Source organism: Heteronotia binoei, chromosome 13 (assembly GCF_032191835.1).
Source record: "Heteronotia binoei isolate CCM8104 ecotype False Entrance Well chromosome 13, APGP_CSIRO_Hbin_v1, whole genome shotgun sequence".
Lineage (NCBI taxonomy): Eukaryota > Metazoa > Chordata > Lepidosauria > Squamata > Gekkonidae > Heteronotia > Heteronotia binoei.
The window spans coordinates 23930409-23946214 of NC_083235.1; positions in this window are offsets into that span (position 1 = coordinate 23930409).

The following is a 15806-nucleotide window of genomic DNA, read 5'->3' on the forward strand; positions in this document are numbered from 1 at the left end:
TTCCTTTCTCCTTTTAGCACTGTCTTTTAAATTTACAAAGTTCAAATTTAGCCCCTTTTCTTCTCCTCCTTTCAGGCTTCCATTATATCCAACTCCCACCTTTTAATTTTGTTTTGTTTAGCTTTAATTAGTCCCGGAGTGAAAAAATAGCGATCGATACCTTTTTTTTGTAGTTTATCCAAATCGACACCAGTCTTTTGTAGATTAGATGTTTAAAGTTGTAGAAGAAGACTTGGATCCTGTCGAGCTTAAGTCAAATAAATGACTCTGGAAACTTCTGTAGATGATGAATATGCAACTTCTCCCCGGAGATCCCTCAAAGCCTCAAAGGAGCCCCCTCCGGAACTCCCTTTAAGCCAAGGTAAGTCTCCTCAAAGTATCTGTGCATATCTTGGACAATTCTCTAGCTGAGAAAAGTAGGCAGAAGGCATTAGTTTGCCTTTTACTACCCTGAACAGAAGTGCCAGCCTGCCCCCATTAAGGAAAGCAGCTCAGCTCGCCATTTTCCGATCCCGGAAGTCCTGTAGCAGGAACTCCTTTGCATATTAGGCCACACACCCCTGATGTAGCCAGTCCCCCAAGAGCTTACAGTAGGCCCTGTAATAAGAGCCCTGTAAGCTCTTGGGGGATTGGCTACATTGTGGCGGGGGGGGGGAGGGTTGCAGCCTAATATGCAAAGAAGGCAAGCGATAGGAAGTCACCTCTCTGAAACGTCCCATCTTCACTAGGGGTTGCCAGAAGTCAACCATGGCTTCCAGGCACAAGAACACACACACAAATCAGCTTTGCTCAGCAGAGGGTAGGGTTGCCAGATGCAGGCTGGGAAATACCTTGAAATTTTGGGGATGGAGGCTGAGGAGGGCAGGGTTTGGGGAGGGGAGTGGGGTATAAAGCCACAAGTCTATCTTCCAGCGTGGCCATTTTCTCCAGATGAACTGATCTCTGTTGCCTGGAGCAATTTAATGAGATCTCCACCTGCCACTCAGAGGCTGGCAACCCTAGAAGGGTAAGTTTATAGTCCACTGCAACTTTTTTTTGTGGGGGGGAGGGTATATATCACCTCCTTTTTACTGCATTTTATTCTACCTTTGAATCCTACTTTCTGCATTAGTGTTTTTTATTACTTGGTATGAAGTAAACAAATAAATAGGATGATGAAGAAGAAGATATTGGATTTATATCCCATCCTATACGCTGAACCTCAGAGTCTCAGAGCAGTCACAATCTCCTTTACCTTCCTCACCCCCACAACAGACAACCTGTGAGGTAGGTGGGGCTGAGAGGGTTCTTACAGCAGCTGCCCTTTCAAGGACAACTCCTGTGAAAGTTATGGCTGACCCAAGCAGCTGCAAGTGGAGGAGTGAGGAATCAAACCTGGTTCCCCCAGATCTCTTAACCACTACACCAAACTGGCTCTAACTGGATCCAAGTGAGCATCTCTCTTTTTATTGTCCTGCCACTGGCTTCCAACTCCTAATATGCTGACAACAGAACATCTGCATCAACATGATCTATGGCAGAAGATCTGCAGTAGACCAGGAAGCTAGAACAGGGATGACCAAACTTGCTTAACGTAAAAGCCACATAGAATAAATTTCAGATGTTTGAGAGCCGTAAGAAAAGGAGGGAGGCAAATAGATGAGGGGAGGGGAGGGGAGAGAGGTGGAAAGAAAGCAACTTTAAATGCATTTTCCAAGCTCCTGGCTTGCTTGGCTTGGAAAAGTGATTCAAAGAGACAAATGCCTTCTCCAAGCCAGCCAGTGGGGCAGTGGGGGCTTTGAGAGCCACACAATATGTGTGAAAGCGCCACATGTACCACTGCCCACCCCAAAGGAACTTCTGAGATCAACTTGCTCCTGACTACCAGTGGGTCATTGGGACAGCAGCTGACTAGGACCTTTCCCAGTAAGTGAAAGGATCTAGCCTACTTCAGACAGCCATGAATGACTGCTGTAGAAGGCTGTGATTTAGCGTGTACCGATTCCTGGACTGCGATACAGAAACTTTTGCATAACCAATTCAGTATCAACCTGTAATCCAGTCTGTGTCAACAGAGAGACCTGTAGGTACGTAATACCCTTCCTTTCGAGTCTGATGTCTTGATTTTATTCTTCAGTTATGTTTTGTCTTACTTCTTGAACTAGATTATCGCTTTATTGTAAACAATCCAATACCCAATGGGTTGGAGCCAGACTAAACTGAGTATTTCCATGTGTTCCCCCTTCGTACCACAAAATCTCCATGTCATTTATCAGGGTCTCCCATCCTCCAGGAGCAGCATTTGCTGAAGGTCAGTGGACTGTAATGGGAGGGAGAAGCAGGAAAGTTGGAGTCTGCCACTGGGAAATTTAGGCTAGATAAGGCAACCCCAACCTTTCTGAGCATGTGGGCATATTTGGAATTCTGACATGGCACAGTGGGCACAACAACAAAGGGCTGCCACAGGAGGTGCAGCCAGGCACAAAATGATCACCCCAGCTTCAGTTCCACACTGCAGATCCTTGCACTGTGGTGGCAGCTGGTGTCAAAACAACATTTTAAAAAATCTGCACAGCCAATCAAATTTCCAAAAGTCATTCAGAAGTGTTGTTGGGCAAAAGCCCTGCTTGCCCCCTCCACTTCCTAAAAACACTCCATGGGCACCAGAAAAGGTGTACCTGACCTAGATCCAGCCCAATAATTTGATAGCTGGATAGATAGACAGACAGACAGAGACTCCCGTCCGGAGAGCCTCTACTGTCTCCAAGTGAACAAGAAAAAATGAGAGCAAAGAAAGATGGTGACCCTGGCATAGGTGTGAATCTTTGGTCAGAAAAGGTTAGGTTGGGTGATTGGTCAAATAATTTGATTGTCACCAATATGCAGGGTTGTCACCAATATGCTGATGACACCCAGCTCTATCTGCTTATGAACAGTCACCAGGACTCTGCCCCTGAAGAACTGGGTGAGGTATTGCAGGCCGTGGCTGGTTGGTTGCGTCAGAGCCGGCTGAAACTGAATCCATCAAAGACGGAAGTCCTGTGTCTGGGTCAGAAGGGGGTGGGGAGTGGGATCAGGCTTCCACCCTTCGATGGCACCCAATTGACGCCATCGACAGAGGTGAAGAGCCTGGGGGTATTCCTGGATGCCTCTTTATCTATGGTGGAACAGGTCACCACCACTGCAAGGGCTGCCTTTTTCCATCTGAGGCGGGCCCGGCAGTTGGTCCCCTACCTTACCTCCCATGATCTCCCATGGTCACCTCCAGATTAGACTATTGTAATTCTCTCTAAGTGGGGCTTCCCTTGACTCTGCTCCGGAAACTCCAGTGGGTGCAGAACACAGCAGCCCAGTTGTTGACATCGAGACCTATGTGGGCACGGATGCATCCAGTGCTGCGTGAACTGCACTGGCTACCTCTCAAGTACCAGATCTGGTTCAAGGTGGTGGTCCTTACCTTTAAGGCCCTTTATGGCCAGGGGCCTGCATATCTTTGGGACCACCTCTCCCCATATGAACCCTCCCCACCCTCCGGGCTCTGAGGTCTGCTGCTCAACATCTCATAGTCCCTGGTCCTAAGGACATCCGGCTGGCTTCAACGAGGGCCAGGGTCTTTTCAGTTCGGGCCCCTACCTGGTGGAATGAGTTCTCACTGGAGATCCGGGCCCTGCAGGACTTATCAAGGTTTCGCAGAGCCTGTAAGATGGAGCTGTTCCGCCAGGCTTTTAATTAATCCAGCGTGTGTACTTGAAAGTCATCACTTCCCCCAACATTTCACCATTATGGTGTTATGCTATGCTGTTAGCCATCAGCCGCATGCTGTTTACCGCCTATGTCTGTAAGATTGTTTACTGTACTGCTCCTGTTTTGTAATGCCTGGTTTTATATTTTTTAACTCTGTTGTTTTATTGTTGTAAGCTGCCCTGAGCCTGCTTGTGGGATAGGGCAGGATATAAGTCTAAAAATTAAATTAAATTAAACAATTTATTTGGTCAAATATTTGTAAAGCTTAAAATTAGTTTAAATGTTAAAAATACTTTTCTAGTTTAAACAGTGTTAATGCTTTAAAAATACTTGACCAATATTGAACAATTAAAAAAAATCTGTAGTGAATTACTGTAGTTTTTTTATAGTGTTAGATTCTACAAATATACTGAATAGAATTGCCCTGAGGCTGTTATTCTGAAACACCAGGGTCAGTCTAGAGTTACATTTAAAAACATTTAAGACAGAAATCAAACAAAGGATTTTTGTTTCAAACACCCAGCCTTTTCAGGGACTTGTTGCATGAAATATTTGACAAGTGATGCCATTATTACTTGTTATTTTAAAGCTAAGCTGCCACCAAACCATCAAAGCTTGACAAGATTTTGCTATATTTTAGTTGGTCCTATTAAAGCTTTTTTTTTTTTTTGCAGACAAACACAAATGCCCACTGTTTTACCAGTAGAGTGGAATTCTTGCTGTCACAATAAGTGTTCAAGAGTATAGTGGTTAGAGCATCAGACTAGGACTTGGAAGACCCAAATTCAAATCCCCACTCTGTGACAGAAGCTCACTGGATGATGTTGGCCAGTCACACATTCAGGGCTTGGGCCAGCCACACACACCTACCTCACAGGGTTTGATGATACTGGATTTATATCCCGCCCTCCACTCCGAATCTCAGAGTGGCTCACAATCTCCTTTCTTCCCCCCCCCCAACAACAGACACCCTGTGAGGTGGGTGGGGCAGAGAGGGCTCTCACAGCAGCTGCCCTTTCAAGGACAGCCTCTGCCAGAGCTGTGGCTGACCCAAGGCCATTCCAGCAGGTATAAGTGTAGGAGTGGGGAATCAAACCCATTTCTCCCAGATAAGAATCCGCACACTTAACCACTACACCAAATTGGCTCTCTCTGTTGTGAGGATAAAATTGAGAAGAGAATGATATCAGCTGTCTACTGCACATTGTGCAGGGGGTTGGACTAGATGACCCTGGGGGTCCCTTCCAACTCTATGATTCTAAGAATGGCTGGGTATAAATGAAGAAAATTAAAAATAATTTAACTGACCAGTTTCCAAGCTTATTCTGACACTCAAAAACCAGTCAGAAAAATAGACACAAATGTCCATGCTCTGCCTCTCATTCTCCCCAGCCACAATGCCATGAGATCCCATATGATGTGTATGATGTCAAGTCACGGCTGATTTATAATGACCCCAGCAAGCGGCTTTATAATGACCCCAGCAAGTGAGGAACAGATGTGGTTTGCCATTGCCTTTCTCTGTAGAGTCTCCTTGGGTGGTCTCCCAGCCAATTACCAACCTTGCCTAGTTTCTGAGATCTGATGAGATCAAGCTATACCATATCATTCAATATCCTGTCAGATCACATAGAAGGGTTTAAATGCACAAATCCATTCTTTAGCCAATATTCTATAGCATTCTGAGGAAAGCAAATCTTGGTACTTAAAAAAAAGTGCTATAAAACTATAGTCAGGCTCTGTTGGTCTTGACAATGTAAGTGAAATGGCTTTCATCTTGGGGCAGTACAGAGAAGTTAATGGAAGGAGTTTTGAATGATTTTTCACTCACAAGGAGACCTTCAGGTTTCCATCCTGAAGGAATTCAGTAAGGCTGAATTACAGCAGCAATGGGGAAACCATTGAACATGTTAAAGGTCCCTAGGGATCATGCTCAAGGCCAGGGCCTGATCAACAATTAGGCCAAGTAGGCACTGGCCTATGGACCCCCATGCCTTCAGGGGCCCTGGGCTGGCTTTCCCCACTGCTTGCAGCCCTCCCTGACTGCACACACAACCAGCAACTGAGCCGCTCTTTGCCTGACTTGCCTGGTGTGGCTGCTGCTGGTGTCAGCGCCAAGTTTGCCTCTCTCTGCCTCTCCCCCACAGCTTTGTCAAAGGGGCTTTTGAGAAGGTGCCTGTAGGCTGCGGCAGGGGCCACAGGCGGTGGGGTGGGCGCTCTGACTCTGAGATAATTTACAAGGGGGCGCCCGAGATTTTGACTGCCTAGGGGCCTCCACGAGGTTTAATCCGGCACTGCTCATAGTTTAAGATGGGGGTCAGAAATAATTGTGCTTGTTCCTGGTTTGCTGCTGAAAAGGACTTGCTAAAAGGATTCTAGAGTGCTCCAGCTTGTCATGAAACAGACACATCTCCATTATCTGTGCTTGGTGCTCCAGCATCCCTTTCCCACGTGTACACAAACACATTTTCTTCTGCAAAGGAAAGTGAACCTGCAATGGTTACCGTGCATCTTTGGCTACCAGAGGAATAAAAAAAGAATCAGACAAGATGAATCAATAACTGCCCATGTAAATTACCACCATCAAGAGTTAAATACAAGATTGAAGTTGGTTCATTCTTCCTTTGTAACGTACTCGAAGCGGAGACGAGAGTAGGACAACATGGTTTATTAGGAGCACGTTGCAAGAGAGCGAGCACGCGGGCCGGGTCCCGCTTATATACAATCCCGGGTACTGCCTACTGGGTTGGTCGGGCCAATCCAGCCCCTTTAAACTTCCCGCCACAGCTGTAGATAGGCGGGGACAGGCTCCCGGCGCTGGGGCTCCTGGGACTGCCCAGTTGCCCCCCCCGTCGGGTCGCATGACATTTCTGGATACACTACACCCCTCCCCCCCTGGTTAATGTACAAAGTCCTGTAAGTATGCGGGGGGCCGGCGCTCCCGAGTGGACCGTCGGGGGGGTCCCGGTGTTGGCGGCGCGGCCGCCGAGGATGGTGCCTCGGTAGGTCCTGGGGTGGACGGGGGCGGCCCGTCCGGTTCAGCGGATCCCTCGGGCTCAGTCGGTTCCGGTCCCTCCGGCGCCCGCATCACGGATGTTGGGATCGCGTCCTCTAGGCGGTCGCCGTTAGGCTCCTCGCTGGATATAGCCTCGTCCGTGTCTGTGGGGGCCTCCGGAAGGGTGCGGCGCCTCAACTGGTCAATGTGCCGCCGTAGTACCTGGCCCCCCTCCGTTGATATGTCGTAGTGGCGGGACCCGGTTACCCTCAGTACCCGCCCCGCCACCCAATCGGGGCCCCTAGCATAGTTTCTGGCGAAAACTGGGTCGCCCGCGAAGAAGCCCCGGGCGGCGTCTCGGACTTCGGGGCTCCCGCGGGTGTCTGAAGCTCGGTCGGGATGCAGCCGGTCCAGCCGGGTTATGAGTTTGCGTCCCATGAGGAGCTCAGCCGGGCTGACTCCTGTGACCGGGTTAGGGGTGATCCGATTATCGAAGAGGAACGCGGCCAGCCTGTGGTCCCAGTCCCCCTGTACAATCCGGCCGAGGGCCTCCTTTGTTGTGCGGACCATCCGCTCCGCCTGGCCGTTGGTGGCCGGATGGAAGGGAGCCGACCTTATGTGCCTGATCAGATATCTTTGCAGGAACGCCTGGAAGTCGGCTGAGGTGAAGGCGGCCCCGTTATCAGAGACTATGGTGTCCGGGATGCCATGTGTGCATAGGACCCTGCGCAGAGCTCTGATCGCGGCTGTGGACGAGGTGGACCCTACGGGGATGACCTCCAGCCATTTGGTGTAGGAGTCCACCATTATGATGAAGGTCTGCCCCTGGAATGGGCCCGCAAAGTCGATATGGAGCCTCGACCATGGTTTCCGGGTGGACTCCCACCTAGTGACGGGGGCGCTGGGCGGCTCGGGCCGTGATTCCTGGCAGGTCTGGCACCCGCGGACCCAGCCCTCGATCTCCCCGTCCATTCCCGGCCACCAGACGTAGCTCCTGGCCAGAGCCTTCATCCGCACTATGCCGGGATGAGTCTCGTGTAGGGATTCTAGAACACGCTTTTGGAGCGGGGGTGGAATCACTACCCTACTGCCCCAAAGTATGCAGCCCTTGTGTGCGGCTAATTTCTCCCTCCTCGCCTTGTAAGGCTTGAATTCTTCCCCCATGTTTCCCTCTGGCCACCCCCTCACCACCCAGTCGAGCACCCGTGCCAGTGTCCTGTGTTTCTGGGTGGCCTTGGCCACCTCCGCTGCGTGGAGGGGCGGCTCAGGGAGGCTCTCTATCATCATGACCTGGTGTGCGGGTGCGGGGTCCGGACCCGTCTCCGGCAGCGGCAAACGGCTAAGCGCATCCGCGTGTCCCATAGCCTTGCCGGCCCTATGAACCAGTGTGTACGTGTATGAGTTGAGGAATTGGTTCCACCTCAACACGCGCTGTGAGAGTATTTGGGGGGTTTGTCGGTCTGGGGCCAGTAGACCTAAGAGGGGCTTGTGGTCCGTGGCAATGGTGAACCTTCTCCCATATAGATACTCATGGAACTTCCGGACCCCTGCCACGATTGCCAGGGCCTCTTTATCTATTTGCGCGTAGTTGCGCTCGGCTGAAGTGAGTGTGCGGGAGTAATATGCGACCGGTACCTCCCTCCCGTCCGGGAGCTGGTGCCCCAGGACTGCTCCCACCCCATACGGCGATGCATCGCAGGCCAGGATGACGGGGAGGGCCTCGTCAAAATGGTGGAGCACCGCATTGGACACCAGGACGTCCTTGACCGCCTGAAACGCCGCGGCCTGTCGCTTGCCCCAAACCCAAGGGGCTTTTTTGTCCAGCAGCCGGTGAAGGGGTTCCGCCAAGGCTGCCTTGTGGGGGAGGAAGGAGTGGTAAAAGTTGAGCACCCCCAATAAGCTTTGGAGCTCCGCTTTACAAGTGGGAGCCGGAGCTTGCACTATGGCTCGGGTCTTTTCTTCCGTGGGGTGGATGCCTGCTGCGTCGACGGCGAACCCCAGAAACTCCACCCGTGGAACCCCCAGCAAGCATTTCTCTCTCTTGACCTTGAGCCCCGCTGCCTGGAACCGGCGGAGCACCTCTCGAAGGCGGTTGCCGAATTCCTCGGGGTCCGGGGCGGCGACTAAAACGTCGTCGAAAAACGGCTGGACTCCTGGGATCCCTTTAAGGAGAGCGTCCATTAGGCTCTGGAAAATCCCCGGAGCGACGCTAACCCCGAACTGAAGTCTCTTTACCCGGAAAGCCCCCCTGTGGGTCACGATCGTTTGGGCCTCCGCCATCTTATTGTCTACTGGGAGCTGCTGGTAGGCCTGGGCCAGGTCTAGCTTCCCAAATATCCTAGCCCCCGCTAGGGCGGCCAGGACATGGCTCACCACCGGCACTGGGTAGGGGTTGTCCTGTAGTGCCTTGTTTATGGTGCATTTATAATCGGCACAGATCCGCACCTCCCCGTTCGGCTTGGTGGGGGTAACTATGGGGGTTTCCCAGGTGGCGTAGTCCACCGGCTCGAGGACGCCTTGTGCCGTGAGGCGGTCTAACTCTGCCTCAATCTTAGGTTTCAAGGCGAATGGAACCCTCCTGGCCTTGAGCCGAATCGGTCTGACCGCGGGATCTAGGGGCAAGGAGATGGGCGGCCCCCGGTAGCTCCCTAGGGACCCATCGAATACCTCGGGGAATTCCTTGCAAATCTCCCCGAACCCCCGGGGCGTGATGGTCTGGCCCACCCCCTCCACTCGGATTCCCAAGGGTTTGAACCAGGCCAGACCTAGCAGGGTGGCCAGCTGGCGCTTAACCACCAGGATGTCCAGCGGGCCGTGGAAGGACCCCCGCTCGACTTGTACCCGCGCCCACCCCGCAATTTGCACCGGGTTCTTCTGGAAGTCCCGGAGTATGAAGTCTGCCGGCCGAAGTTGCAGCCGCTGGCGGGGACACAGTTCTCTTAGGGTTTCTTCCGCAATAAGGGAAATGGAGGACCCTGAGTCCACCTCCATTTGGCAGGGGTTCCCCTCTATAAGGACCGCCACTTTGATTTTATCGGGGGAATCGTGGGGCAAGTTCAGTACCTGTAGGGACGTGGAGTCTACCGCGTGGGACTCCGCGGACTCGTGGTACGTGGTCGGCTTCCTGCGGTTGGGCTTGGCTCGGCAAGCCCTGGCAATGTGGCCGGTCTTTCCGCAGCTCCTGCAGTCCCAGGTCCGGTATTGGCAGTCTCTCCGCTCGTGGGGGCCGCCGCAGCTGGCGCACTTGGTGGCCGGGGCTCTCTCCGACGCTGGTGGTCGGTCGGTCGCTCGGGGGCATTGGGTCGCTCTGTTGGGTGGCCCGGCTGGGCGGTGTAGCTGATGGGCTTCCTCCTCCTCGGGGCCGTCGTGGTCCAGCTCTCCGTGGTGGGCAGCCTCCATCTTGGCCCGGGGAAACGTTCGTGCGGTTCGTTCCCATGCCACCGCTTCGCTGAAGGCGGCCTGGAGAGTGAGCTCTTCTTTGGCGAAGAGCTTCTGCTGGAGCCTCTCGTCGCGGAGGCCCCACGTGAATCTGTCCGCCAGGGCTTCCTCCAGTTGGGGAAGGTTGCAGTTCCCGGCGAGTTTGCGGAGGGCCGCCAGGTAGTCCGCGGCGGACTCGCCCGCGATCTGGTCCCATTTGTGGAACAGGAACCTGCGAGCCACCCGCGAAGGCTGTGGTGAGAAGTGTCCCGTGAGGAGTCGGATGATCTCGTCGTAGGATTTCTCTGTCAGACGGGCGGGTGCCGAGAGACCCTTGGCGATCTCAAACGTGGCAGGCCCGCAGACGCTCATGAGAACGTCCCTCTTTGCTCCGGCGTCAGTGATCTTGTTGGCCCGGAGGTAGAACTCGACCCGCTCCGCGTAGGACTCCCATCCCTCTGGGTTGGTCGGGTCGAAGGGCTCGAGGTAGCCGGTGATCCCGCCTTGGTTGGCCATGATGGCGGCGGCGGTCGCTTGTTGCCCAGATCTCCGTCGTAGCCGCTGAGGCTAGAATCCCACCTTCGTCGCCAGTGTAACGTACTCGAAGCGGAGACGAGAGTAGGGCAACATGGTTTATTAGGAGCACGTTGCAAGAGAGCGAGCACGCGGGCCGGGTCCCGCTTATATACAATCCCGGGTACTGCCTACTGGGTTGGTCGGGCCAATCCAGCCCCTTTAAACTTCCCGCCACAGCTGTAGATAGGCGGGGACAGGCTCCCGGCGCTGGGGCTCCTGGGACTGCCCAGTTGCCCCCCCCGTCGGGTCGCATGACATTTCTGGATACACTACACCTTATTCAGCACAGAGCTGCATGAGCTGTCTGAATGTGGACACTGAGTGAGAACACTTTTGATGGCAAAATAAGTTTTGGGGCACCCCAGTTCTCCTTCAAGATCGCCCAACACCATCTCCAGTCTGACGTTGGGTTTCTGCACAGTGCACTTATATATGTGATGCCCCCAAGCCAATGAAAGGCGGGGGATGTGTACCCTTAGGCCACCTTAAATCACAGACGCTCAGCACCCAGGGACACTGTCACCCAGCACTGTCTGGTCCAAAGCTTCATTCTGACCCAACTTGCTTGCAGACATGATGCCCCCATACCAATCACTGCTAACATGCTTCTGAATAAGGAACCTGTTTCAGCGTCTTGAATTAACATTCATCTCCCCAGTGCTGAAATGCCTGAGGGAAAATGCAGGTGTTCTTATTGACATCCCAAGTCCCTTACCTGGGAAAACCGGTTTCTTGGGCAGAGGTGGGTGTTCTGTTCTGGTGTAATGGTTTAGCAGGGGTCCCCAACCTTTGTATGGCCTACATCACCTTTGTAATTCTGACAAAGGGCAGTGGGTGCGGCCACAAAATGGCTGCCCCAGGAGGCAGAGCCAGCCACAAAATGGCTGCCATGGCCATTTTGTGAAGATCCTTGAGCTGTGGCGCCTGTTTCTTCCAAAGTAACATTTTAAAAAATCTTCCCAGCCAATCAAATCTCCAGTGGCTAATCAGAAGCCTTATCGGACAGAAAAGGTGTCTGCGGGTGTCAGCACCACACTGGGGGGGCCCCAGATTAGAGTGTTGGACAAGGATCTGGGAGATTTAGGTTCTTATTCCCCACTCTGCCATGGAAGCTTACTGGGTGACCTGGGGCCATCAGCCTAACTGACCTCACTGAGTTCCTGTTGTGAGGATAAAATGGATGGGGGGGGGGGGTGAATGATGCTGAAAACTGCTTCAGGTATCTGGAAAGGGGTGCACAAATATTGGATTTATATTCTGCCCTCATTTGAGAAAACCACCAAAGAGATGGCTGCAACAGAGGCTTGTATGTCGCATTCTGACATGGTGAAGCCTCGTTGCCCCAACACTCTTTTTGTGACGCTGGCAGCCCCTTCTGACAACAGAAACCTAAAACAAATATTGTGTAGAAATCAACCACCGTTCCAAACAGACTGGTCGCTGCTTCTCACAGCACCTTTGCCAGTGAGCTCCAGAAGTGAGAAATTCATGAGCCTTTTGTCAGGAAAAGAAAATGTCGCCAGTCCTTGTTCCAAAGGGATCGCAACTGCTTTTCTTTCCACTCTCTGGGAGGGCAAAAGTCAGTGGGAAGGAAAGGCTCAGGGGGTGGACGGGAGCCTTTCAAGCCAGCTTTACGTGGGAGGGATGCAAATGCTTCACAATCCCATCCTTTCAACCCACGTGACCCGGCTCTTTAATGCCAAATATTTTCTTAATCGCATCATTGTCAAGGCTCTTCCCACACACTGCTGCCCACTGCTCAGCACTTGGCTGCCGCCCCACCTGCCCTCTTCAAGGGATGGGGAATTGCAAACCCACAGCTGTAGTGCAAGGGCGGACCCAGAAGACTGAGCAGATGTGCTGAACTGGGACAGTCCCCATGTCCTCCATGATTTGTATGAGCAGAGGTCATTTTGTAGAAAGAGGTGCCAGAGCTCATTAGCACAACTCATTTGCATATGCCACACACCCCTAACATCACCAGGTGTACTAAATTATATTAATTCAGCATCTACCTTAAAATGCTTCCTGTATTACAATTGTCATCCTAAAACCTTACTCCCATCATTCTTTTTAAATTACTTTCTCCTATGTGGCCAAAGTGGCATGATGATTTCCATCTATCCACTTTATATGTTTTGGTTATTTTCCCTTTTTTGTGGGGAGGAATATTAGAAAGTTTGTCAAACCTTAGAGTTCAGCAAAATTCTCAGTGGTTTTGAACAATGGAACCCAGAAGCAAGTATTGAGTTGGGGGGGGGGGGGAGTAAGGAAAGAAAGCACAATAAAATTGAGATTCTGGAGCTCCACTCCTGCCCAAAATGAGGCCTGTGTATGAGTGGGTTACACAGGAGTCCCCAGTGGGCCAGATTTACAGCTGATTCGCTGGAATTAGAGCGGTCATTGACAAAACTGTTCTTTAAGCGAAGTCAGTTGAATCAACCAGTAAGGGAAAAGCTTTGGGAAGGAACCGTGCATCTCTGTACCAATACTCCCTCTAAAGCTGTGGAGTCTTGTGAGCAAAAATTCTACTTCATGAGCTACTGACATTAAAGTTGTGAGGTACTGCATAGTCTACTCTGGGGCCATTTTTCCTGAGCTAAGACAAAAAATGTGTGAGCCAGAGGCTAAAAAGTATGAGCTTAGCTCACACTAACTCTGCTTAGAGGGAACACTGCTCTGTACAAGCGACATACATTCATGTCAACAAATGTAAGGCTGCAGTCAGGCCCACCATGTCCACTGACCCACAGTAGGTGGCTGCCTGGAGAGGCAAGCTGGGGAGAGGGCACTGGTTTGGGCCTTCCCACCACCCATGCTTTTAAGCAGACTGAAATAGTCCACTTAGAAGCAACAGCAAGGCTCCTGGTATCAGCATGCGCGCTGCCTCTGTCACAAATGCGAGAGGCAGAGCAACAGCGGGCAGTGGCGGTGCACACGCTGAAACCGGGAACCTCACTGCAGCTGCACTCACTCGCATTGGTGCTGGCGTTATGGTGGTGCTGGCGCCTTGCCTGGAGCCGCCACTGACTGCAGTAATGTCTGCCAGCAGTTCTAAGGACTACCAAGGAAGAAAAGTCTGCAAGTCTACCTCCTACACCAGTGTGGCATAGTGGTTAGTGTCTGACTAGGATCTGGGAGACTCAGGTTTGAATCCCCACTCATGCCATAGAAGCTTGCTGGAGGACCCTTAGGCCAGTCACACACTCTCAGCCTAATCTACTTCACTGGGTTGTCATGAGGAAAAAATGGAGGGGAATGATGTAAGCTGCTTTGGTTCCCCACTGGTTAGAAAGGCAGGGTATAAGTGAAGTAGGGTTGCTAGTCTCCAGGTGGTGGTTGGAGAGCTGGGATTACAACAGGTTTCCAGGTTACAGAGATCAGTTTCTCTGGAGAAAATAAATGCTTTGGAGGGTGGGCTGCATGACATTGTACCTTGTTGAAGTCCCTCTCTTCCCCAAAGTCTGCTCCCCACCCCCAGATCTACAGGCACTTCCACACCAGTGTTCCCTCTAAGCCAAGTTAGTGTAAATTAGCTCACAGATTTTTATCCTCCAGCTCACACATTTTTGTCTTAGCGCAGGAAGGATGACCCTAGAACACACTAATTTATGCAGCAGCTCACAACTTTAAATGCCAGTAGCTCACACAGTAGAATTTTTGTTCACAGAACTCTGCATCTTAGAGGGAACATTGTTCCCCACCCGAAGCTGGCAGCCCTAAGTGAAGGAAATAATAAATCACATCTCTGGTATCCCCTCCACAAACCTGTATCCTTGTTAACCCACCATGCCTCTCTCTCTTTTTCTGCACTCAGGTTTCCAATGTGGTTAAAATTAAGGGTTAATGTAGATGGTGCAGTTGTTCATGAATCAGGTCTGGGTCCCCCCAACCCAACTTTCATAACAGCCAGACATCAGATGGCGAGAACTACGTTCCCAAGCACTGAAATGACCTGATTAGGACTGTGACCATAGTATGTGTGCACGCGTGGGGGGTGGGCTTCTGCCTTCCCCCTGCGCTGTATTTCTGAGCCAAAATGGCATAGGGCGTGTCATTTGCTATGTTGGAGGACTGCACATTCCAGCCTCAGAGTCAGTGTAGTGTAGTGATTAGAACTCAGATCCAGGTTCAAATCCTCCTTCTGCCATGGAAGCTCATTGGGTGATCTTGCACCAGCCATATTCTCACCCTAACCTACCTCACAGGGTTGTTGTGAGAATAATGCAGAGGGACAGAGAATGATGTAAGCTGCTTTGGGTACCCCTTGGGGACAAAAGTGGGGTACAAATAAAGCAAACAAACCCATGTGAATGTATTGTCAGTCAAAAATTTATTGTGTATAGCTATAGCCACTGGCCTTTACAAAACAAAACAGGACCCGAACAACAAAGTTTCCAATTAACACCTTAAAAGTTCCCCAGAAAGGCCAACCTCAAGCAGTTACAGCATTTGATATTACTGTTGCGCTTAACTTCTTAGCTGCAAGGGCAAACAAAGACACAAGAGACTCTATAGGACACATGAGCATCATTGTCAGATAACAGAAATATAATAGTTTCAGTTTCTGAACATGCTTTTAAGCAGGTTAGTACTCCAGACAGAAATTTAATTCTGAGAGCATTGTAGAGTGGATAGAATATATTGAACAGATAAATAACTCACTCCTCTGCCTCCCTCTATTGCGACTGTGGCACCCCCACCCCCATGACAGCACCCAGATTGTGAATTAAAAAGGGGGTTTCTTAACAGGTAACTAATCTGCATGAATCAGGCACAAAATACATCCCTCTGACCATCAGATTTCACTTCGTTATCAGAGCTGGGAAAAGAACTCAGCAGCTCTTACAGTTCCATCTGCAGCAAATCCTCCCTCTCGCTAAGGACCCTTCAGGAACAGAAAATAAACAGGAGACAGTTCCCAAATATAGAACCTTTTACAAATCAAAACCACCTCCTCGCCTTAGCCGACAACCAGGGAGTCAATGGGCTTAGAGTAACTCTGCATGCTTGATTCAGGAGTGCAGCTAAGCACCCCTCCCTCTCGAGTGGAATTTATTATTTTGAATCCCTTTCTCCTTCAAATATGGCAGCT